Below are 25,048 nucleotides of genomic sequence, written 5' to 3'. Positions count from 1 at the left end.
AATTTTATTTTCTCCATTTTTAAAAAGAACATAACATCTTCCAGCCAACGTGATCGGGCTGGAGGGTGATGAGCTTTCCAAGACAGCAAAATTCTACGTCGTGCCAGCAGTGAAGTGAAAGCGATAATATCCAGTTGCTTACGACTAAGGTTCAGGGTGCCGTCCTCAGAAACACCAAAAATGGCAACTAGTGGACATGGTTTGAGAGTAACGCTCAAAACATGAGAGAACACTTCAAAATAAAAAGTCCAGTATAACTTAAGTGATGGGCAGGCAAAAAACATATGAGTTAAATCACAGGGGGAGGTGTTGCATCTGTTGCACAGGTCAGGAATGCTGGGGTATATTTTAGATAGTCTAGATGTTGAGAAGTGTAATCTGTATACCGTCTTAAACTGAATAAGGGAGAGTGTTGCACATGAGGCTGAAGAATGAATTCTGTCAATTACTTTGTCCCAGTAACCTTCAACAAACTGAAGACCCAGTTCCTGTTCCCAACTCGAGGCAATTTTTTTGGTTGAGTAATTGCCCGATGCCATAATTAAAGTATATATTTGTGATATTAGAGCCTTACTGTGAGGCTTCAACTGGAATACGTTTTCCCACCAAGGCTTGAGAGGCTGACTTGGAAACTCTGGCAAGATAGAAGATGCACAGTGTCTTATTTGAAAGTAGCAGAACAAATGATATGAGGGCAAATCATACAAAGAACAAAGGTCACTAAAGCTGAGAAAAATGTTATCTTTGAAGAAGTCATAAAAACATTTGATACCTTTTCTTGCCCATATACGAAAGGAGGAGTCCACCAGGGACGGGGGCAAAAGGTGGTTGTTGCAGATTAGGGTCAGAGCAGAAGCAGAGACTGAATTGAAGTGATGCCGGAATTGATACCATATTTTTAGAGAGCCAATTACAACAGGGTTGTCTGTGAATCGTAACAGGGAAACATGAAGGGATGAAAATAATAGTGCTGGGAGTGAGGAAGAGAAACATGATTGAGCCTCAAGGCAACACCAAGTAGCTTGAGGATCATTCAGCCAATAAGTATACTTTTGAATGTTGGCTGCCCAATAATAAAACATCAAGTTGGGCAGAGCAAGACCCCCCTGAGCTTACCCTGTTGTAGTGAGGTCATACAAATCCCGGGGGTCTTATTTGTCCATATAAATGATGAAATCATTTGATTCACAGATTTGAAAAAGGATTTAGGTAAAAACAGTGGGATACACTGAAAAAGATAAAGAAATTTGGGTAGAATATTCATTTTTATAATATTAATCCTGCCAAGAAGTGATGCAGGAAGGTTTGCCCTCCTTTAAAAAGACAACTTTACATAGGTCAGCAAAGGGTTAAAATTTGCTGTTCGCAAAGCTTTAAATGAACTGGTAATATGCACTCCTAGATATCTAAAGCCTGAAGAAGCTAGTTGGAAATCAAAATCGGTTTGTCTAAGCTCTTGTGCAGCTGGGTTTATGGGAAAACATTCACTTTTTTATAAATTAATCTTGTACCCAGAGAAAGAGCCACAATGTAGAAGTATTTTCATTATAGAGGATAAATGAATTGTTGGATTTGTAACATATAATAATAAGTCACCTGCATATAAAGCAACCCTATGTTCCGTACCACCACGAATAACCCCTTGAAACAGAGGAGAGGTTCTGAGAGCCACAGAGAGAGGCTCTATTGCTAAAGTGAAAAGTAAAGGTGAGAGTAAAATACTCCGAAATCAGTGTTAGTACAAACAGATGCCAGTGGCGTAGTATATAAAAGATGAATCCAAGATATAAAACTGTCACCAAAACCAAATTTCCTCAAGACCGCAAAAAGATACTCCCATTCCACTCGATCGAATGCTTTTCCAGCATCCAATGAGATCACCATCTCAGGGACGGTGCTATGATTTTTGGAGTATATTATATTAAGAAGGGACCGTATATTAAAAAAGGAATGTCTTCCTTTAATAAAGCCTGTCTGTTCGTCTGATATAATAGAAGGGAGAACTCTTTCCAAACGGGTTGCTAGCAGTTTGGATAAGATTTTAAAGTCTACATTAAGAAGGCTTATTGGTCGATAGGAGCTACAACAGGTAGGATCCTTTCCTTCTTTATGCAGTAATGAGACAGAAGCCTGTCTTAGTGTCTGAGGGAGAGAGCCTTGTTTCAATGACTCCTCAAAAACCGACAGCAGCAAAGGGGCCAGTTTTAAGTGGAATTTTTTATAAAATTCGGCAGGGAACCCATCGGGACCAGGGGACTTTCCAGACTGTAAGGATGTGATTGATGATATAACCTCATCCAAAGTGAGCGGTGCATCAGTTTCTGCTGCTGTTGAGGTTGCGATTGTGGGGGTGTCCAATTTGTTAAGAAACTGGTTCATATCTATAGAATTAGAGGGGAACTATGATGCATACAGAGCACTATAAAATGACTTAACAATTGAGTTGATTTCCGTTGGATCAGAAGTCAAAGTTCCCGATTCATTTCTAATTTGCAAAATTTGGCGAGGTGCCGATTGGTGACGTAGCTGGTGGGCTAGCAGACGAGAGGCTTTATCACCATGTTCATAATAGTTGCCACGGGACTGTAATATCAATTGCTCTGCATCATGGGTTGACAGGAGACTGAATTCCGATTGCAGGTTAAGATGCTGCTTATATATTTCAGGTGAGGGAGTTTGAGCGTGTTGCCGGTCTAGAGCTTGAATTTTGGCAGAAAGTTCATTTTGCTTAGCTTTCTTTGATTTAGATAGGTGAGATAAATAGGAAATTATTTGGCCCCTGAGGTAAGCTTTAAGAGTTTCCCATAGTACACTGGGGCGTGCAGCTCGGGTCTCAGCTGACCCTTCTCACCCTGGACACAGTCTGTTTGACCTGCTCCCCTCAGGCAGGAGGCTCCGGTCCATTCGCACCAGAACCTCTCGCCATAAGAACAGTTTCTTCCCCTCTGCTGTTGGACTCATGAACAATAACCGTATGACTGTTCCCACCACTAACACATGACCCTACGCTGTGTTCACTGCATCATTCCATGTTTGGCATTGATCACCACCTGCACTCATGTATATATCTATCTACTTAGCACTTTTAATTCTTATTCTTATTTTTATATCTATTTAAGCGTTTATGACAGTATGTTTGCACTAAGCACCGCAGCAATTTCCTAATGTTGTAAACCTGCTCAACATTTGGCAATAAAACCCTTTCTGATTCTGATTCTGATAGTAGAGAATTTGAGATGTCCTCAGACTCATTCGTAGTTAAGAAATCATCAATTGCAGATGAGATATAGTCACAGAAAGCTGAATCAGACAAAAGAAGAGAGTTCAACCTCCATGGATGCTGAGGTCTATAGCCAGCAGACAAAGCCATATCCAGGACTAATGGAGCATGATCAGATATAACAATCAGGAGATATTCAGAGTTGCAAACTTTAGAAGCCATGGAGCCATTTATAATAAAGTAATCGATGCGAGAATATGTGTGATGAACATTTGAAAAAAGGAATATTCTCTGGCTTGGGGATTAAAAAACCTCCAATCAATGTATCCATTTTGGGTCATAAAGTGTGAGAAAGCCCTGGACATAGCAGATGATGCTTTAGAGCCAGTGGCAGATTTGACTAAAGCTGGGTCAATAACGCAGTTTAAATCACCTCGAAGATCAGGAGGTGCGTCTTTAAGTCAGGAATCATCCTGAAAAGATTATTAGTAAACACAGCGTTGTCAAACTTTGGGGCATAGACGTTCACTAAGACAACTGGGTTATTCATGAGAGTCCCTACAACAATTAGATATCGTCCATTTTTGTCAGCAATCAATTTAGTGAGAGAAAAATGTATTTTATTCCTAAATAAGATTGCCACTCCTCTGGCTCTACTATCTATGTCTGAGTGAAACATATGACCTATCCATGGAGGTTTAAGTCAATTATGATCTTTGACTCACAAATGAGTCTGCTGGAGAAAAACGACATCTCCATTGAGATGTTTTAAGTGACTGAGAACCCGAGATCTCTTTACCGGACCGTTCAAGCCTTTCACAATCCAAGACAAAAATCTAATAGTACTATTGTTGGTGCTATAACCAGCCATATATATGTTTTACTGAAATCTGGTGACAATGACAAGATGACCGTACATGGGAGGGGACAAGAGAAAACAAAACAAAACAAAAAAACCCAAACGCACATACAACCAAAGCAAACAAACACAGGAACAATAACTCAGGGTGAACAACCACATCTGTGGGCCATAGTTCCCCCCACCCCACCCACTAGGTCCCATTTCTGAACTAAGGTGACCACAGTATATTCCCAACAACTTCAACCTCCTAGCCCAAACTCCTGCTACATAGAAACTCCATATAACCTTAACTTTGAAGTATATATCCCAGTATAAATTAAACCTTCTAGGGTTCAGTGAACATTAATTCAAAATATTACAAAAGAAACATAAGAACCAGGTGTTAAAACGGTGACAACTAGTATACCATGAAATAACAGAAACATATAGTGCTTGCCTGCCTTTTCTGTAATCGTCCGATTGCCTGTAAGTCAGCAAGGATTCAAGTCACTTTACTCGCAGCTGTCAGTCACTGTGGCCTTTGAGCTTCAGCCTCGTTCCTCAAGCCCTGCACGAACTTATCAGCTTCTGAAGCAGACGTAAACCACTTTTTCTCCCCTGTGGGCAGAACGATACGCAGTTTAGCCGGGAAGAGGAGCGCAGGTTTAAATCCCCGCTTATAAAGTTCAGGCATTGCGTCTTTATACTCATCTCGGTTCTTCACCACCTCTGGGCTGTAATCTTCATATAGCCGGATGTTTTGGCCTCTAAAAGCTGCTGTGGGGGTTTACACAGAGGTGCAACTGAACACCTGCAGGTCAAATTAACATAAGGATGCATTTGGAAAAATGCTCTATGTGAGTGGAAAGTTCTTTGGGTGATCTAATACTGCGTTAATTGATGCAAACATGGAGTGAGTTCGTTTCAGTAATTAGCTGCTAAGTGCTGTATGGGCTCAAAGTGTGGTCATAAAAATTTTGTACTTGTAAATCAGGATTTGTATGTGTAAAAAAAAATTGTGTGTGCGTAAAAAAGATTTGTATGTGTTAAAAAGATTTGTGTGTGGACTTAGCCAAAAAAAACCCTGCAAGTTACAAGTACGAATTTTGACCCTATTTTTCTTCCTTTCATCTGATTGGTCAATGTCATGTCAATCACAAATGTAACAATCCAATCAGAGAACAGATGGGTTTGGCTGTCAGAGGGGCGCTTTTTTTGAACTGCAGGTCTTTGAAGGGAATAAATGCCCTTTTACATGCCAACCCAGCGTTTTCCTTCATCACCACGAAGTAAAACAGTCTGTGGTCGTCAGAGTTTGGTGATTTTTGTGTCACAGGTCTACGTGTTTAATACAGGTACTTCCACAGCCTTTTCAACAGCACTGCGGACCGCGGAGTGGGGGCGGGCAGTGTTTTGGAAATGACAGTCTTCATTACAAAGCTTTCTTCGTTATGAATTAGCATAGATGCTTTTATTGAACATTTGAAGAACCAGCAAAAAAAACAGAAACTCTTGTAGAGGACATAAAGTCAGAGATAGAAAAGACAAGGAGCAGGTGCATCTAGTACAGGTAGAGCTGCTGCAAAAACCCACAGAGCCCAGCAGCCAGCGCAACAAATTCTGGATCCTTTGCTTTTAGTTAGCAGTTAGCATTAGCAGCACATCCTGTGTCCGATGTGAAAGGACTTTTATGCTGCGCACTGTGACTCACAGCAATGGTCCCGGGTCAGCCCTGACTTTGTGTTAAACTAATCCTAAAGTAATAATGGTATTTCTAACCACTGATATACCGCAACTTTATCCTTTCAACAGCTACTGAAAGTTAGGGGACCTAGCTGCTATCGGATATTAATATAGAGATCCTCCAGCTTCAAACTGTATAGGGCTTTGGAGTTGACGTCACGCCGCAATGCATTGTGGGAGCGCAGCGCCATTTTCGGGGTCTACGAATCAAAACAAACACACTGTGTTGGAACGACGACTACAAGAAAGATGCTTAAAAGCAGCTCAAAAGAGAATGAACTGTATAGAGACCGATTGCGTCCAGAGGCGAAGCAGCGGTACTTGCAGAAAATAGCGTGCATTGGAAATGTGGACCCGTATGAAATACGGCCGTGGAGTAGAAACCCTGAAGACCAACCGCTATTGACGTAGCCTGACATATTTTCGTACCTTGTCTGTGGAGTCAGCGCGTACAAGTCGTCATTCAAACAAAGGTAAGTCAGCTTGAGTACTGCGTGTGAAACGCGTTTGATTTCCCTGCAAACATTCAGATTAGTGCAGCATAAATTCATTCATGAGGGGGAAATTACAGTGAGAACATGTGGAGGCTGTTAGGTGGATAACATAGTGAGTTCAGTGCATTGATGTGACATTGTCCTGAAGGATTTAGTTATTCTTTATGGTTAAAGAAATTGCACTAATTTATTCATATTTATTATAAATAATCCTAATTATACATCTTGCTTCCATGTTTGTATCCCGTGTCACTAAAAATACATTTTATTTTAGTTTTATACATTGATTAATGACCTGCAGAATCTCCTTATCATATTAAGTGATTCATAATTGTCACTTTATGCTTTCTCCATCTTGAAAGTGATTACATCCTTGCATTACATACTTTAGGTTCATTTTCTGCAGGCAGGTTTCTGACAGAGAATAGGCAGATTTACACTATAACATGCAGCGTTCTATAGATGGACACATAAAGAAATGAAAAATTACATGTATGTGCTAACTTTCTAAACACTTTGTTACATTTATGATAAAGTAGATAAAACACATTTACGTCGGCCTTGGCTCATTAGTTCTTGTCTTTAAATGAACTTTGTCTGTGTGTGTTTCAGGTACTGCACTCTCAAAGACTGAATGAACCAGCATTGCAGCCATGGGTCACTGTGAGCATCACAGGGAAGGTTGAAGCCGCCCACTGCACCTGTAAGGCCGGAGTCGCAGAGACCTGCAGCCATGTCGCTGCTCTTCTGTTTAATGTAGAAGCAACAGTGTTGATCTGTGGCACAAGGACTGTTACAGATGAACCTGCATACTGGGTTTTGCTGTGTAATATGACCAAGATACAGCCAGAGGTTGGCCATAAGATAGACTTCTCCTCTTCAGCTGCCCAAAAAAAGGCTCTTGATCAAAACATAAACAGACCATCCGTATTGAAAGGTAAAAGGAGCCGTCCTCAAAACAGAAAAATCCCACCTGCTACTTTGGAGGAGTTGTCACTGCTATGAATATGTGCTGACTGAGTACCACTGTTCAAAAGTTGAATAAAGAAACAAACTAATTTTTGCCTCTTTTTTTTTTTTTTATTACCACCTTATAGAACATCACATCAGTTACAGTGTAGAATCCATGTCATTTATAGTTTACAAATGACAAAATGTTTACACAAAATCATGAGTGTTTACATGATATCACCCACTACTAACATTACTTTATTTACTGTATCTTTTGAAAAAAATACAGCAATTTTAACAGCACAAGACTTAAGAATATTTAACAGGAGCAGGTTTCATTCTTCTCTGGTTTTATTATCACACTGTTCACCAAAACGCAGCAAACCTTCACCATCTTATCCAGGAGGGTCACCTCTTCACCCTCACATGGAAGAAGTAATCTGATTGGCATGGTGGTATCTTTGAAGCAGGTCCCTTGTGTAGTGCTGGAACCCAGTCACGATGTTTCATCCATTTCATAGGCTGGTTTGCTGCAATAATGCCAAATAATTAGCAACTCTATAAATAGAAATAGGAACTCTATAAATAGTTCTGCAAAATCACTCAGTAGGATGTTTGTTCTAATTTGCTATGAGCTCAGAGCGCATAAAATAAAACTAATAGGCTATAAAGAGTGATATGAACATATTTTTAACTTACCGGAATGAAAATGTCTGAAGCACCAACAGATATCTGGAGATGGAAGAGAACTGGATATCAGTTCGTCTCACAGCTGCTATCCAGGCTAGACGCCTTTGTTTGGTAACATCCGATACACGAGCTGCCTCATGTTGCTTCCAGGTTGGGAAAGAATGAAAAGATAAACCATTTTCAAGCTTATTCTCTTGCCGGTCGTGTGATCGAACATTGCAGCCGACCACACAGCAAATACGAACCATGGCTGTTGTGTGTGCCTTCGCTCCCTTTTCACTTGCGCTAGACCCCCAAAATGGCGGATCGGGCCAAAATCCTTTCCACGCCCACCCCCGTGACATCACGCTCCAAAGCCCTATTACCCTTCAAGGACCTGCAGTTCAAAAAAGCGCCCCTCCAACAGCTAAACCCATCTGTTCTCTGATTGGATTGTTACATTTGTGATTGACATGACATTGACCGATCAGATGAAAGGAAGAAAAATAGGGTCAAAATTCGTACTTGTAACTTGCAGGTTTTTTTTTTGGCTAAGTCCACACACAAATCTTTTTTACGCACACACAAATTCTTTTTACACATACAAATCTTTTTTACGCACACACAAATTCTTTTTACACATACGAAACCGATTTACAAGTACAAAATATTTATGACCACATTTTGAGCCCATAGTGCTGCTCAAACATGAGCACACCAGTGAGGGAGCCAGTGATGTCCTCACTAAAATAATTCTTGTGAGCAGTTTTAACATTTTTATGTGTGAAAACAGTGTGGCAGTTTAGGTCAATTAAAGGAGGCTGAAGAGGAATCAGTGTGGTTTTCTGAGGGTGGTGTGGTAGAGGACTTCATGTGTAGCTGACTGATAAAGTCCACTTCTTATATATGTTGTTATAACTCCTTCAAAGTCACCAATACATTTATCTGCAATGACTTTTCCTCCAATGAGGACACTGGTAGAATGAAATACTGCTTCTGTTAAATACTGTTAAAAAAAATTCTCAGAAATCTCACTGTGTCATGTCACACCCACCAACCAAAGGAAGAGTTTGACCTGTTTTGAGCTCAGGTCTCTCATCACAGGCTGATGTGTGCTTCCTCCTGCACACTGATACAGCTGGTGGATGTAGTTCAGTGGAAAGAAAACAGTTCCTACATTAAAATGTTAATAAAAGTTTGTGGATTTCATTTTGAGTCAGGCACGATTTCTAAAAATAGACTTTGCTGCTGAGGAAAACTTTTGTTACTCTGAGAAACACATCACAAGTCCATCTTCTTCCAATTTACTGTAGAGAATTATTTACAAAACTGGGAAACAATCGAGATGGATAAACAGAACTACAGTACTACTTCAATACTCCAAAAATGTCACCAAACAAAACTGAATCCATTTCACTGACATTACAATTCCTGTTGAACTGCCACTATCCTGCTTGGTTTGGAGCTGTTTCAGCAGAGATACGTATTCCAGCTTTCCTGTTTTAATCACTGGGATTTCAAAAATGGAAGATTATGGGATGCACTTTTCTCCAGGTATGTACTCAGCATTGTTGCCTGATGAGCTAATATGAACAGAGTTGGCTAACCTCTAAGACAACTTGCGAAAATACTCTTTTACTCTGTGTTGTAAGTCCTGAGGGCAGAAGTCACCATTTCTCCCTCCACAGCTGAACAGAGTCCAGTTTACATCCTTTTTGGTTTTAAAGAATGTACAAATATCCCAAGAATTTTTTTCCCAAGTTTGTGTGACTCATTGTCGTGATGCACGCTCAATCATCAGGTAAGTAAATCCCAAAGGGTTGATTCTGTTCATCTGGACGTAACAATTTAAGACTCATCAATTTACCCCTTTTTATTTTTTCTGTTACAAAGTCAGTTGTGCCAAAACATATCAGCAACTGACCCATGTGGACCATATAGACTTGTGCTTACTTGGCCTCTTTCTTTCTGTCCTCACAGACTCGTGGAGTTCAGGCAGCGGACTTGAAGGGAGTCTTCCCTTGGAAGAACTCGCTACATGGGCAGAGAGTGCTCTACAAATAGAGATGAGCAACAAAACCTTTGATACCTCTGAGGCTGTTTCCATCTCTGTCTCAGAGCAGAGACAAGATTTTGCTGTCCCAAGAAGCCAGGATGGCGACATCACTGCCACTCTGCACCATCCCAGCACTGCTCCAGAGAAACCTAAAGGAAAGTTGAATATTCTCGTCCATCACTTTAATGTGAAACATTACTATGACCCAAGAGAGATGAAACAGCTGGCAGAGATGACAGGACTGACCTACAAAGAGGTGAGTGTTTTTCAACTCAATAGAACATAAGAAATTGAATTTTGGGTCCATTGTACTCATTAAATGTTTTGTGTTTTCTTCCATCTTTAGGTAAAAACTTGGTTTCAAAACAGACGGAGTAAGTTTAGGAGGAGTTTACATCCTCAGCATGTGAATCAGGGCGTCCCACTTCATGTAAGTATCTCCTATTATTAAAAAGCCCTGTTTCTGCTTCTGTCATTATCTGGGGAATTGATTGAAATGTAATGTAAAAATTTAAAACAAGAATTCTAGAAGTATCCTCGTTTTACTGACAGTCCACCTGTCTGTGATTCAGTTTCAGGGAGAGGGACAGCCCCCACTCAGGCAGCAGTACACCCAGCACCTGGAGGTAAACTTAATCACAAATGGTGCAATTTATCAGGGCCCCTATCATCATGCTGTGGACCATTTTGCAGCTGGACCTCAATGGACCTTCCCCTCCTCGCCCCAGATGTTTGACTGGTCGATGCCACCAGGCAACAACCAGTATGAATTCAACCCTGTTGCTAGTATGAATGTAGAACACAACAACTCTGGGCTTCACAATAACAGTTTCGAAGGAGCAAGTGGAGAGTCTTGCCAGCAGCTAATGGTCCTTTAATTACAAATTATGTAATTCCGCATTCTTTGTATTACATTTTGATCTTCTTGTCTTCATGTAGCTCAACATAACAGAGTCTCAGATTTGATCTCTTTCAGTAAATTAAAGGAACCTGGTGAATTTTAGGCCCTTTATTTTTAATCATTGGATTTTACAAGTATTTGAATAAGTAAACTCTAGCTATTGAAAATACATTTTAGGCTATCCAAAAACATTAAGAGATGAATTCATGAAAATGTGTTTTGTTTCAGTTTGTTGTATCTTCCAATATTTGTAAAAAATAATGTACATGAAGAATATTATCTGCCTTGTGTTTGAGAAACTGTGAATAAAATATTAGTTTCACCCATTCAAAACTGAACTTTCTACATGTCTGAAATACATGTCTACATGTAGAAATGACTGAAAGATTAATTAATTGAGTTTCGTTCAAAAAAGAATGACTTCATATAGGGAAAAATATATATCACATATGCAGGACACCTTAAACTAGTTTTTTAATTAAGGAGCAAGGCAGCACAAAGTCAGGGCTGTATCAAGACACGAGGACTAAACCCCAATTCAACCAGACCCAGAACTGATCCAGAATTAAAACAGGACTACAACAGTTCAAAATCAGGACTACTGAGGACTTAACCAAGACAGAACCAGAATCAGAACTAGATGATAGTAACACTAAAAATCATCATAGACCTGCACTACACTTGTTTTTTAATTCTACCAAAGTACACTATTTAGATTGAGAAAAGTTTATATAATTATTTAGCCTTGTTGTGCAAACAAGCCTGCATAACTTAATAAATATAGAATTTGAGAAATAACACACCTAAAAAGAAACACTAGGTACGAGATACATGAGTACCTATGATACGGTGATACTTTTGGTAAACAACCATTTGACTAACATGTGTGTCTCACCTGCTCTTGTTCCATCTCTGTTCTGTCCTCATTCTCCATCTCCCTCTCTGTTCCTCTCTCTCCCTCTCTGTTCCTCTCTCTCCCTCTCTGTTCCTCTCTCTCCCTCTTTATGCTGACAATCAAGCCAAACACCAACATCATACAGTTGAAACCAGATATTTACACACTCTTCGGATAAAAACACAAACACTTTTTTTAATTGTAACATCAAATCAGACTAAATGTTTATTTTTTAGATTGATAAATATAAAAACATATTTGTTAACTTTAAGAGTAAAGAGAGAAACTATCTGTATTTCTTAATTGTAAATGGCACCAAATTGTATTCAAAATTGAGCCACACTTATGGAGCTCCACAGTTCTTTTCCTGGTGTTTTGGTTGATATCTCTTAATTTTCCCATTTCAAAGAAACAGGCTCTGTGTTTTGCCTTATATGCATCCACAGGTGTGCCACCAGTTTACTCACATGGACTCTACTAACCTATCAGAAGCTTCTTCAGCTCAGAATGGAATGTCTGGAGTTTTCTTATTAATTAACAATAAACTTAGTGTATATGTACTCCTAAATTTGATGAAAGTGATAAAAAATAGACAGCTCTGTCTCTCTTTATTCTGACATTTAACTAATTCAAAATATATTTCAATATTTATTTATCCAAAACAAAACAAGTTTACTCTAAATTGATGTTTAACAGTAAAAAAATGTTCTTGTGTTTTCCATAAAGTGTATGTAAATATCTGGTTTAAACTGTGAATATACTGCTGTGTATTGAAATTCCTCTTGTTTTGCATAGAAATATACTGAACAACATACAAAGCATAATATATAAAATAACATCTACCAGAGTTTTTTTCTTTGAAAGAAGCCCCTTATGTCCATTCTTGTATATCAGTACATTACTGAAACCGATTCATTTAGTCGTGGAGGGTAACAACTGAAAATATGAAATAAACACATGTGTAAGCTAAGACTCTCTAAAGAAACAGCATTGTTGTTGTTTAGCTTTTCATTTCGCCATTTGTTGATTCACTTGAAGAGCAAGTAACGTAATATGGGTCACGTGATCAGTTTGATATCAATCTTTCGTGATACACCGTCATATTTACATTATTTGTACAGTACGAATGATTTGCTTTGGTACCTGGTCAAACTTCAGTTCTCCTCTGTCTGCCTGGCTCCGTTTCTCCAACAGCGCACTTGCAGGAAGCAGCTCCCCCCGCCCCCTCGCTCAGTGCTTAGTGCCTGAGCTCGGATCATACCAATATTAGGGGGGATTTACGCACAGTCGTAAATTCCCACAGTGTGCACTATGTGCTTCGAATATTGTGTGTAGTTTTGTTTTATACAGTTGTCAGCCAGGCATCTAACTATGAAAAAATTACACTCCAAAAGACCCCGGGCTTCTGAAAAAACAACCCGGGCTTAAGCCCAGTAAGCCTTAACTTAATATACAGATTGCATGCTGTTGTTAACTGTGTGGTTTTTGATGGTTATGTTTAAGAGGTTTGTATTGAAAGTATTTTGTGATAGTTTGTGGTGGGTCATGTGATTTGGGCGGTATTGATTGCTTATTTTAGGCACCTGTTCATGCAGTGTCAGTTGGAGCAGAGAGGATTGCTGAGTTTTTGGTTCTCTTGCGTGCTTTGTTTTAGATGTGTTTCCTTTAGTTTTCTTTTATTGATAACGATTTAAAGAATTTTTTTTTGTCTCAGTGAATCACTGTTTTTGGAGAAGGCGGCACACAAGTATTCAGGTCCAGGTCTCAGCAACTTTTCATTTGTTCCTGATGTTGCTAAAATTTGCCAACAAAAATCCATCTATGGAAGAATCTCTACAATGGAGCATGGCATCAAGGATGGAGAGGATTAAAGTCAGCAGATATGGATCCAGACACGGAGGTAGGCCCTGACTGTTAACTGATTGCTGAAGTGAAGTTAGAAGCTTCATTTACTGGTGGATGTGCACAATAAGCTGCCGTTGTTAATTGAAAAGATTTGGCATATATGGCCTGTTTGTCTGCAGTAGGATTGAATAAGCGTGGGCACAGATGATTTTGTTTGTACTGAAATCTTGACACTGCTTTCTCCCTCCACAGTTGAACAGGGAGTCCACTTCAGTCCAGTTTGAAGAAACTGGTTTAAGCTGTTGGGAAGCATGAAGCAGATGGTTGGGTGCAGAGCAGGGGTGGACAATCTCAGTCCACGAGGGCCGGTGTCCCTGCAGGTTTTAGATGTGTCCTTGAACCAACACAGCTGATTTAAATAGCTAAATTAGCTCCTCAACATGTCCTGAAGTTCTCCAGAGGCCTGGTAACGAACTAATCATGAGATTCAGGTGTGTTTACCCAAGGTGAGATCTAAAACCTGCAGGGACACCGGCCCTTGTGGACTGAGATTGCCCACCCCTGGTGTAGAGCATCTGTTCAAATCTCTTTGGCACATTTCAACATCAGTCTGGTATAGATCCAGTCAGATGAAGATCTTGCACATTGCACTCACTCTGACCTCAGTTAAAAAGGCCCTCAGCAGTCACACTGGTTTGGTCAAGAATGTGTTGAGATTGACCAACAGGTCTTTAAAAGAGCTTCAGCTCTCCCTGCAAAGACCTGATAGAAACTCTTAAAGCATTACACTGATGTCTCTTTCCATTGATGATTTTTTGTGATTTTGTTGTTCTATGTAAAGAACAAAGTATTTAAAAAGAATATTTTAATAATTCACATCTGGGGTCTCATCTTTTTGTGTTACCTTTATTTTTTATTTATTTATTTTTTTTTGAGCAGTCTATATTCACATTGGTTTTGGGAGGGTTGTTTTCTTAAAGCCTACTTTTTTTGGGTCAATTTCTTTGTTTCTCTCCACAGCACCTCACAAGGAAGGCACACACCCTCACCAAGAGCTGCTCTATGGCCACAGACTCTGGTCAGGAGAAGAGATTTTCCAGTGCCTACTCTCCTGGGTTCAGGTGGGTGAAGTGGAACAGGTATATCCTAATGCAGTTTATGAACACATGACTGGTTATCATGTCTTCAACTCTCACTGAGCTGACATCAGTGTGGTTGTTGATGCTGCAAAACAGGATGGTTTAAACGGATGCTTTGAAGCCTCAGCAACAAACCACCTGCTCCAGCAGAGATGCTTAAACCAGTTTTGTCTTTTTTAGTCTGTGAAGCTGCAAAAATGGCAGACTGGAAGACTCGGATGGCTTTCATCAATCTAAATCTCTCAGAATCTCAACAGGTATGTACTCAGCATTGTTGCCCAGTGAGCAATGTTCAAGTGAAATCTGGTGGCAAATTTTAGGAATGCAGCCAAAATGCAGAGTGTTTGTATGATGCTATTCTGTATAAGAGTGAGCAATTTAGCCATTATTCAATTATTGTTTTGGTATCATTTTCTGTTCTAAAGTGACTTGTGCCAAAGCATAACAGTAAATATTCTGACCCATGTGGACCATATAGTTATAATCATTCCTTCTTTCAGGTGAAGACTTGTTTTCAGAACTGAAGGAGGAAGTTTAGGAAAACCAGCACATGATGTAGATAAATTTCAGCACTGTGGCTCGACAGGAGCAGGTCCTGCCTTACCTGAACACCTGTCAGTGATGGAGCTTCCTGTTTGTATCCAAACACTGGGTCAGTTAAAGAGGGTGGGGGAGTAAAGAAAGGCCACTTCCTCCCTTGTGTTGGTGTAGCTGAAGTTGTAGAAGTTAAATATTGCAAAGTGCTGTGTCAATATTTTCTCCTCTTGCCTTTGGTGCAGTTTATCCATCTAGATTATTTTGGTATGGACAACCCACTTTTGTAGTTTTCTCTGAGCTCTGTGTCTCTGAAAAGTAACGTTTCCATCCTAAAGAAATCCAGACTGTGTTACAGATCTACTGACCTTGTAGGAATTCTTTTCTTTCCACTGAACTACATCTGCTAACCATATCAGTGTCCTGGAGGAAGCACGTAAAGGCTTTGAACAAGAAGCTTGACTTCATGACAGGCTTCATGCTTCTTTGTAGTTGGCAGGTGTAGACACTGCACCAGATTTCTGAGTTTTAACAAATTCATATACCAGATGTTTGACTGGTCGATGACACCAGGCAACGGACATTATGAATTCAACCCTGTTGTTTTAAACACTGGTATGAATGTAAACAACTCCAGAGTTGACAACACAAGTTTTGAAGGAGCAAATTAGAGCCTTGACAGCAGCTAATGTTCCTTTAATTACAAATATTTTAATGTATATCAGCTTTTGTATTAAGTTTTAATCTTCTTGTCTTCATGTAGCTCAACATATCAGTCTCCGATTGGGGTGAACTTTTGGCCCTTTATTTTTAACCCTTTGATTTTAGAAATATTTGAATTCAGTCTACTCTGGCTATTTTAAATACAGTTTGTTCGATCCAAAATACCTACTGGGAGACAGAACATCATCGAAGTTTTCTATATAATAAGAGATGAATTTATGAAAATGTGTTTTATTTCAGGTTGTAGCTTCCAGTATTTGTAAAAAATAATATACATAAAGAATATTATCTGCCTTGTGTATGAGAAACTATAAATAAAATATTTGTTTCACCAATTCAAAACTGAACTTTCTACATGTCTCAAATCCTTCTGTCAGAGACTGAACATTAGGGATGGGTATCGAAAACTGGTTCTTGTTGAGAGCCAGTTCCCACTGTTTCAATTCCTTGGAATTGTTTGCCATTTTTGCAAACGATTCCCTTATCGATTCCAGTCGCCCCGAATGACGTCACCACGTTGCGGAGCGTCATTTACCTGGCAGGAAATATGGCGCCTAAGCGGCTCAAACGCTCAAAAGTTTGATTATACTTTACGAGAACAGATGACAACAGGGCAACTTGCAATACTTGCAAAGTAGATACTTCGTTTAAGGGAGGAAACACTACAAATATGCAAAAGCATTTGCTTACAAAACATGCGATAACCTTAAATGAATGTTGTGTTTTTAATTCCACTCCGGACTCGTAAATCTCAACCCAGCAGCAGCGGTAACGTTTGTACGTCCTCTCCCGTTAATGCGGCAGGTAAATCATCAACTAACAGTGCACATTATGTTAGCGCGATCTGCCTTATTACAAAACCTGCCATTACTGTGCATTTAGGTGACCATGATGAGAGAGACAGACAGAGTCTGGCTGGCTCAGATGCTGGCAGTTCTCACTGCAGTCTGCCAGTGGCGTCTCCTTTCAGGCCAGGATAGACGAATGTCACCGAGCAGTGACTAAGTTTGTGGTCAAAGCCTTGCACCCATTTGCCACAGCAGATGCCCTCGATTTTCGGTAAGTCAATGTGTTTAATTGTAGGCAGGGACATTACTGGATATTCTTGTGTAATTGCTACAGAATAATTTATGTTATACTTTGTTATTGCTACAGAAGAATATTTATTTTATTATTTTACATTTACTTTTTTTTTTTTTTTTTTTTCCCGGGGACCCTGTGACGCCCCATTGAAGAGCCGTAGGCTGTGGATCTCTTAAGATCTCACTGTTGGGTTTGTAAGGCCATGTTACTCCTAAATTTCTATCTTGTTCAAAGAGAAGATATAAAACAAAGTTCTAAGCTGATCGACCTTAGTGTTCTCCTTTTCCAAAAAAAAAAAAAAAAGAATTGATAAAGAATCGAAAATGGAATCGGAATCGTGAAAATCTTATCAATACCCATCCCTACTGAACATCCAAATGTTTTAGAGACCTTAGACGTCTATCTTTCCAGGTTAACTTGAGCTACAATCACAGTATGAGACCCCGTGTCAAGCTCGTGTTGTCACAGTCTACGTCTCAGTACGTCTGCTGATTTATTGGTGTTTTTTTTTTTTTTTTTTACAAAGAACTGCTGCACATGAAGATCCACAGATACATAAACCAGCAATCATCTTGTGGTGTGTCTGTTGGAGAGAGAGAGTATGTGTGTTCCTTTGTCACCATTGTACTTGATGACGGTGGGAAGCTGCAATAATGGCCCCCAGGAGCCAGAGGCAGACACGGATGGATCCAGAAGAACCGGGTCATCCAGCACCCCCCAACAGTGACAAAGACCTGAGGCTGTGGATGAACACATTAGTGGAATTCAATTGTTAATTAATCAATTGATTATGTTCATATCTGTGATTCCCAAAGAGAATAAGGACATAACAGGATGTGGGGAATATAGACCAACGTGAAATTGAAAACTATTGTGCTGATGAAAAAAAGCATTACATCTGGTTAGTTTGGGGTCAAAACAAATGAAAAAAAAAAGAAAAATAATGTTCTTCCAAAAGTTTGTTGGAGAATTCTTATTGTAAAAAGTGACAGTTATACAATCTGTAAAGGAGAATTAATTGGATGAGATTTTTGGAAAGTTCTTATCAAATCAATTAGTTGCCTCCACAAAGCAGGTGCAGACTTATTGTTAAAGAGTTGAATGTGGTTCAAATGGCACCTGACCTAGAAATATGTAAGATCTAATGTTCATAGAGTTTATATAACACCACATGGGCTCGTCCGGGAGTTGAACCCGGGACCTCTCACACCTGAAGCGAGAATCATTCCCGTAGACCAAAATGCAACACGGGAGAAGAATGCATGAAAGATTGTGTTGAAAGCTGACTGAATGTCCTGCAGCTGTATGAGACGCATTCAGGGAACACTGCTCATTTAGAAATCTGTTTCAAAAGTGTTACAAATGCACACAGTATGATCCACAAGTGCAAACTAAGATTTTAAAAAGTCTTCATCTTCAGTGAATGTTGTGTAACTTTGGAGGACTCACAAGTGTGCGCTTCAATCCGAACACAAAAACAAAACAATGTGACCACACGTAAAACTGTTTGACAAATTCCATAAAACATTCACGCTCCAGTGGATGCATCAGAAAGCAACTTGGAATTAGTATCTTGGCCAAGGATATGTGGCTTGCAGACTGGAGCAGCCAGGGATCAAACCACAAAGCTTCTGATCAGAAGGTGACTTGTGCTAAATCTTGAGCAACAGCCACACTGGGATGAGCCAGTTTAGACATCCAAGATAAAATGTCACATTGGTTAATTACAGAGTTAGGGATTGTTACATGGAAGACAAAAGAAATGTTCCTGTCTCGTGTGTCTTTGTTATTCAGAGATTTCATGGCTTCATGGTGCAGATGAATGACTTTTTGCACCAACCAGGCCGAGTTTATCTGCAAAGCAACACAAGTTATTGTGAGGTTCATCAATCAACCAGTAAAAGATTTAACCTCATTCAGTGGGAACAAGTATCTATCTATACTTCTCCTATGAAAAACCTTCTAAAGCTCTGTATAATTTTACCTCCAAAGTTCATCAGCAAACAGTTTGAATGCCTGTAATTATCAGGCTGTACTCAAACCCATTAATTAAACCTGAAAACTGTGCTGTGGCTCAAAACCCAAGTACCCTCCTGGGAAATTATGGCTAATGTCACACTTGGATCTGATGATAGAGAAGTGAGTCAGTGTAACCTTTATTAAATCAGGAAAAACAACACATTCTTATATGCTGTGGCGGCCTGCAGAAAGCAAAACCTCTTAAAGAAATGGAGCTAATGGTAAGCTGAAGACATCTGATGTTTATGTTAATGAATAAAACACACTGAAACATTTTGTCCTAGTTTTTATTGTTTATTAAAATACTTTTAAATCTCTAGTTTTAGCTCACAAAGAGTGAGACTCAATTAGTTTTTTTCTTTCATGAGAAACAGTTTAAGCCATAAAAAAGGAATGATGACATTTAGGATATTAACCATCTAGTCCAGCAGGTGGCGGTAATGCACCTTAAAACTTTAACCGCCAAAGAAAACCCCAAAAGAAGAAGAAGAAGCCACACAGTTCCCGCTTGATTGCGTTTGTGTTTTAGTTTATTGTTCTGGCTCATCTAAAGAGAAGCACTAAGGTAACTTTGATGTGAGTTCAGTCAATCTTGAGTTTAGCTCCTGAGTGAAGTTTTCTGTTGCTCTCCTCGGTCTCTGTTGTCAGTTATTTGTGAACCCTGTGAAAGAAAAAGCCTCTACATCAAGTCAAGCTGCTATAAACTAATTTACAAGAAAATATCAACAAATGCTAATGAAACACAGAGAAGAAAACAGTGGTAATATTAGAAAAAATCTTTAAAATGAGCTAAGCTTCTATTATTTTTTGGTTTGTTACTAAGCGCTAGTTAGCATCTCTGTGGCACCTGCACAGTTTTTGAATGCAGCTAGCTAACCAAGCTAGCTAGCGCCACCCTTCATCCATTTAAGGTAACTTAAATTCCGACATGTTGGCATTAAAAGCGCTGTAATAAAATACATTTATGAGAAATATAAAAATAAATGTATTCCAGGCTTAAACACAGCTGTCTTTGTCTTATCAGTGCAAAGTTGTGTCGGCCCACAGGGCATTTGACTGTAAAAACTGGCCTCATTGTGAGAGGCCTGTTATTAGAATCATTTCAAAGATTATTTGATATATACTGATCAGTATTCAGCGAGTGAGTCTGCTTAACTGTTAGCAAAATAATAATGATAGGCCAGAGATACCAGAGATGCATTTTTAAAACAAATACAGCCTCGGCCCCTAAGAGGGGATCTGTGCTCTAATTTTATCACATTTAAAAGTACTGCTGATTTTTTTAAGCTCCATAATTTTTTGGAGGGTGAGATAATTTTCATGTTTGCAAACAAAACTGAAATGGAGGAACAAAGATAAATAGAATAGAATACAATAGAATAGTTTTTTTTATTTTCATTGTACATATTTAACTAAATTCTGGGTGCTCCATACCAACTGTGCTTGGAAAACATTATAAATAGTAAGACAGCTAGAATAAATGACAGAGAGGAGGAGTAAATACAAAGAGGAGGAAGGCACACATTAGAGGACAGGTTTCAGAATGCTTGAAAAGTAGTGCAGTGGACTTGATCCATGTATAGAATCCAACTGTGAGTGGACTGAGTGATGAGGGTTATTCAGATCATGGCTCAGATTTCTACACCCACTCAGACAGGATAATCTTGTACGGCACACCTGATCATTTCTCACGGCACACGTATGTGCCACGTCACAGTGGTTTGGAAACACTGTACTAGTTTTTGCATCTCCATTGATTGTTTTGTGTTTGTTTTTGGCCAGGGCATTCTTTAAACAGGAATTGCTCTCCTGGTACTGGTGTGCCATACTGCTAAATTTGGTATCGGTGCTCAAACCTTTTGTTTTATTTCAACCAAGTTGCCCACCCAGGGAAGCTAAATATTTGTTCTTTGTGTTCTCAAATGAACATATGAGACACTTTGACTCTTCAGTGCAGTGTGGAGTCTAACAAAGATCTGTTTTGTGTCCCAGCTGATCAGCAGGAGGAGAAGAGTCTGACGGAGCAGCAGAGAAACAACAGCTACTTGGACTCAGCTCAGCCACTGCAGAGAAAACAATGAGCTCAACACAGAAGGTGGCAGAAACTAGTGTCAAGAAATACTCCATTAAAAGCTGAAGTACCGATATATGTTTTATGCTAAACTAACTGAACCTTGTGCTATATTAATGTAATGTAATAATAATGTAATAATACAATGCAGTAAACAGTAAACTTACCTGCTTATCCTGCACTAACCTGCAGAGGATTTTTACAGCAGTCTTTAAATCACACTGTGAGACAAAATGCACATAAAGAGTTTTGTGTTTGCTGATGTTTGTTGAGCTGATAGAAACGCTGCATTTGACATTACCTGCCACATAAAAAATATTACTCCATTTTTTCTTTGTTGTCTTTGTATTGCTAGATGTTGAAATACCGCGACTGCACCTTATCAGCACCTGCAGTCGTTCAGGTTTTGTGCCAAAAAACATAAACACCGGCCCAATTTAACCCCTGACTAAAGCACACAGTTTTGCCTCTTTCATCTCTCATGATTAGTACATGATCATGATTGGATTTCACATGTTACTGTTTAGGCTCAAATCGATTTGATCTTTGATACCTGCAGTGATGAAATAACTCCCCTCAAATGCCTTAAACCAGAAGTAACAAGCCTGTTTTGAAAATGTAAGGAGTAGAAAATACAGATATAATTTTTTTAATGTAGAGAGTAAAAGTAAAAAAAAACCCTTCAGGTTACAATCAGACTCTGACATCATCCTTCACTGAACCAAGCTAGTAACTGTTACATTTGATTCATTATCATTGAAGAAATTAGACAATTACAGAAATATATAATAAGAATCAGCAACAGGAAATATAAAAAAGTACGGACCTGGTAAACATTTATTACTATTCTGAGTGTGTTAGCATTAATATTTGTGTACAAGCAGGAGGGATGGGCATGATTTTAGAGTGTTTACAGTCATTAATTATGTTTAACACCAGGTTGGATGTAATGTGTTACTACTACCAGTAGGTGGGGATAAGAGACCTTTAAGGTGTTTGGTGCCACACTCCACCTTCAGGTTTAAAACTAGTGTTAATGGAGGGAGTTTGAAGCTTCAGTTTGTTCAATGAATGCATTTCACTCACTGCCTCTGTTTGTATCTCTGTCACTGCAGGACCAACATGGACTGAGAAGTCAGCGCTCTCAGGAGGCCGACAAACCTCACAGAAGAAAGAGAGAGAAAAAATACACCTGTGACGAGTGTGGGAATGGTTTTACTTTGAAGTCTAAACTAAAACAACATCAGCTCATCCACACTGGAGAGAGACCGTTCAGCTGTGACTTGTGTGGAAAGTCCTTTTCCTGGAAGAAAGCCCTAAAAAGACACCAAGTCATCCACAGTGGAGTTAAAGCGTACAGCTGTGATCAGTGCGGCAGAGCTTTTACTCGAAGTAGCCACTTACAGAGTCATCTAGTTACCCACTCTGGAATTAAGGCATACAGCTGTGACATCTGTGAAAAACTTTCAGCCAGCTAGGGTACAGAAATATACACCTACGCATTCACACCGGAGAAGATGTGTACTGGTGTGATCAGTGTGGCAAATACTTTACAACAGATGCACACTTACAAAGCCACATGTTTACCCACACTGAGGAGAAACCTTATCAATGTGACCTGTGTGAGAAGACTTTTAAAACTCCACAGTACCTGAGACAACACCAACAGATCCACACCAGAAAGAGACTCTACAAGTGCAGTTACTGTGAGGTATGTATTTTTATTTTTATCTTGTAAGTTCAGTCTGACTGTTTGGAACAAGTCTGCTCATTAAATTGTGTTAGCATGTTAGCACTTCTACTGCACTGAAGAGTAGCTCTGAGCCATTATTCAAGTTTTAATTTCAGTTATGATTTTTGTTTACACAATCATAAGAAAAACTAAAAGTCCTGAAAACTGATATGAAACTAAAAAGTCCTGAAAACTGATATGATGCTGTTATTGTATCTTCAGGCAGCTTCGTGGTATATCATGGTGTTATTATTTCTGTATAAATGGCCTTTGGTTTACACCAGCGTATTCCTCTGTCAGGTGTAAATGGAATAATAATAATAAAACTTAAATTAAGTGCAAAGCCAAACCATTCAGTAATCTTCTCATATGGTTAACAAAGTTGTATCGTTACGTAATGTTTCATAGTATTGTAGCTGTAGTATCATTGCTTTCATATAGCTTTAGTACTTTTAGTGTTAAAATACCCATTTAATGCTATAATTGCAGTGTCATTGGGGGTAATAGTGTTTTTTGTGTCCCAGTCAGCTGAGTGTTATAACTGCACAACTACAGTGTTATTAATGCAGTATTAAATTAGTATTATTGCAGTGTTACAGTAGTTTAGCACTATGTGGATACCCTAAAAACATCAGTGTTTTAGTACTTAAGTTTAAGTCAGATGTTACTATAATATTAAATAAGTATTACTGTAGTATTATGGTGGTAGTATTGTAGTTATTGTAGCCCAGTAAACTGAGTGTGTTAATTGAAACAATTAAAATGTAACTGGACGTCTGCAGAGATGCTCTTTATTTCAGGCGACATTCAGGATAAAAGTGTTGAAGGACTGACTTACACTGTCTTTGTGTCTTTGTTTAGAAGCAGAGCGACACAGATGGATCCACTTCTCAACCCTGTCATCGCTGTGGTGGTGGGAAAGACTTTCGTTGTGACATCTGTGGAAAAACTTTCAGTCAGCAAGCTGGCCTAAAAATACATCAACGTAAACACACTGGAGACAAACTGAAATACTGCAAAGAATGTGGGAGAAGCTTCCCCACATCAGGTGACTTAAAACGACACAAACTCTTTCACAGTGGGGTCAAAAAGCACCTCTGTGATCAGTGTGGGTCATCCTTCACCACTGCAAGTAACCTTAAAAAACACAAACGAGTCCACACAGGAGAGAAACCATACAAGTGCAGACACTGTGACAAAAGCTTCTCACGTTCAGATAATTGTAACGAGCATGAACGTACACACATGGAAGGAAACTACAGCTGTGAGCAGTGTGACAAGAGCTTCAAAAATCTCAGTTCATACTCTGCACACAAACGATCCCACGTTACTAATAAACTCTTTCACTGTTACCAATGTGCCAAAACATTCACTTCATTATCTGCTCTGTGCAAACATCAGCGTGATCACGCAGGGCTGAAATCGTTCTCATCACAGGATGACAGCGAATCTGAAGAGAGAGAAACATCCTCTTCTGGTTTCAGGGTCCAACTTAAAACCCTGGAGATCAGGCTCCACAGAGTTCAGATAGACTCTGCTGTAAAGATCTAATGAGGCAGCTTTGAATGAAAATGTTCCCGTAGTTCCATTTGAATCTTTGTAAACTGTTCTTCTGTGGTGTTTGTGTTCAGTGTTTTCCTTCTTTTTTTCTCAACAGTTCAATGAAAAATCAGTTCCCTGTTCTCAAGTTTTTATTGAATTTATTTTGTTAAATAAAGTTAAATGAAGTTAAAAATTGTTAAATAAAGAAAAAGTTTAATGACAAAGATTTTGAGCCATGATGTCATTTCCTGTATTTCAGAGTAAAGACTGAAGTGACAAATGGAAACATGTTTACAGTCAGAGTCTGATGATCTGTTTTCAGTGGCACAGATGGAGGTTTATCAGAGGAGGAGACTTGGCTGTTCTCTACTCACACTGAACAGGGTTCCTGCAGCTTATGAAAAATCTGTCCTGAAAGTTATGAAAAATAACATGTTTAAAATCTTTAATTTTTTTTATCAAACTTGCAGTACGCATAAAAACTTCCTGATTTTCTTTTTAAGCTGTCAAAAAGATTCATTTTGGAAAATAATCTTTTAAAGTCGTGGTTTCACTTGCTCAGACTTTATCAGCATTTCCTGATACAAGGC

At 39.1% G+C, this 25,048-nt stretch overlaps 1 long non-coding RNA gene and 1 pseudogene across 2 annotated transcripts; both read left to right on the top strand.

Annotated features, from left to right (window-relative positions):
• The first annotated feature begins 13,361 nt into the window (after nucleotides 1-13,361).
• On the top strand, nucleotides 13,362-16,348 carry LOC146380144 (uncharacterized). Its single transcript, XR_014801395.1, has 4 exons — nucleotides 13,362-13,670; nucleotides 14,636-14,736; nucleotides 14,935-15,011; nucleotides 15,255-16,348. It is a non-coding gene; the product is annotated as an uncharacterized LOC146380144 (long non-coding RNA).
• A 3,220-nt stretch (nucleotides 16,349-19,568) lies between these two features.
• LOC146380143 (uncharacterized) lies at nucleotides 19,569-24,598 on the top strand (annotated as a pseudogene). Its single transcript, XR_014801394.1, has 4 exons — nucleotides 19,569-19,678; nucleotides 21,106-21,208; nucleotides 22,300-22,895; nucleotides 23,778-24,598. The product of XR_014801394.1 is annotated as an uncharacterized LOC146380143 (transcript).
• Nucleotides 24,599-25,048: the final 450 nt, after the last annotated feature.

The sequence above is a fragment of the Perissodus microlepis genome, chromosome 9 (assembly GCF_051167445.1).
Source record: "Perissodus microlepis isolate ML-2025 ecotype Zambia chromosome 9, ASM5116744v1, whole genome shotgun sequence".
Taxonomy (NCBI): domain Eukaryota; kingdom Metazoa; phylum Chordata; class Actinopteri; order Cichliformes; family Cichlidae; genus Perissodus; species Perissodus microlepis.
This window is presented reverse-complemented; position numbering and strand designations above follow the sequence as displayed.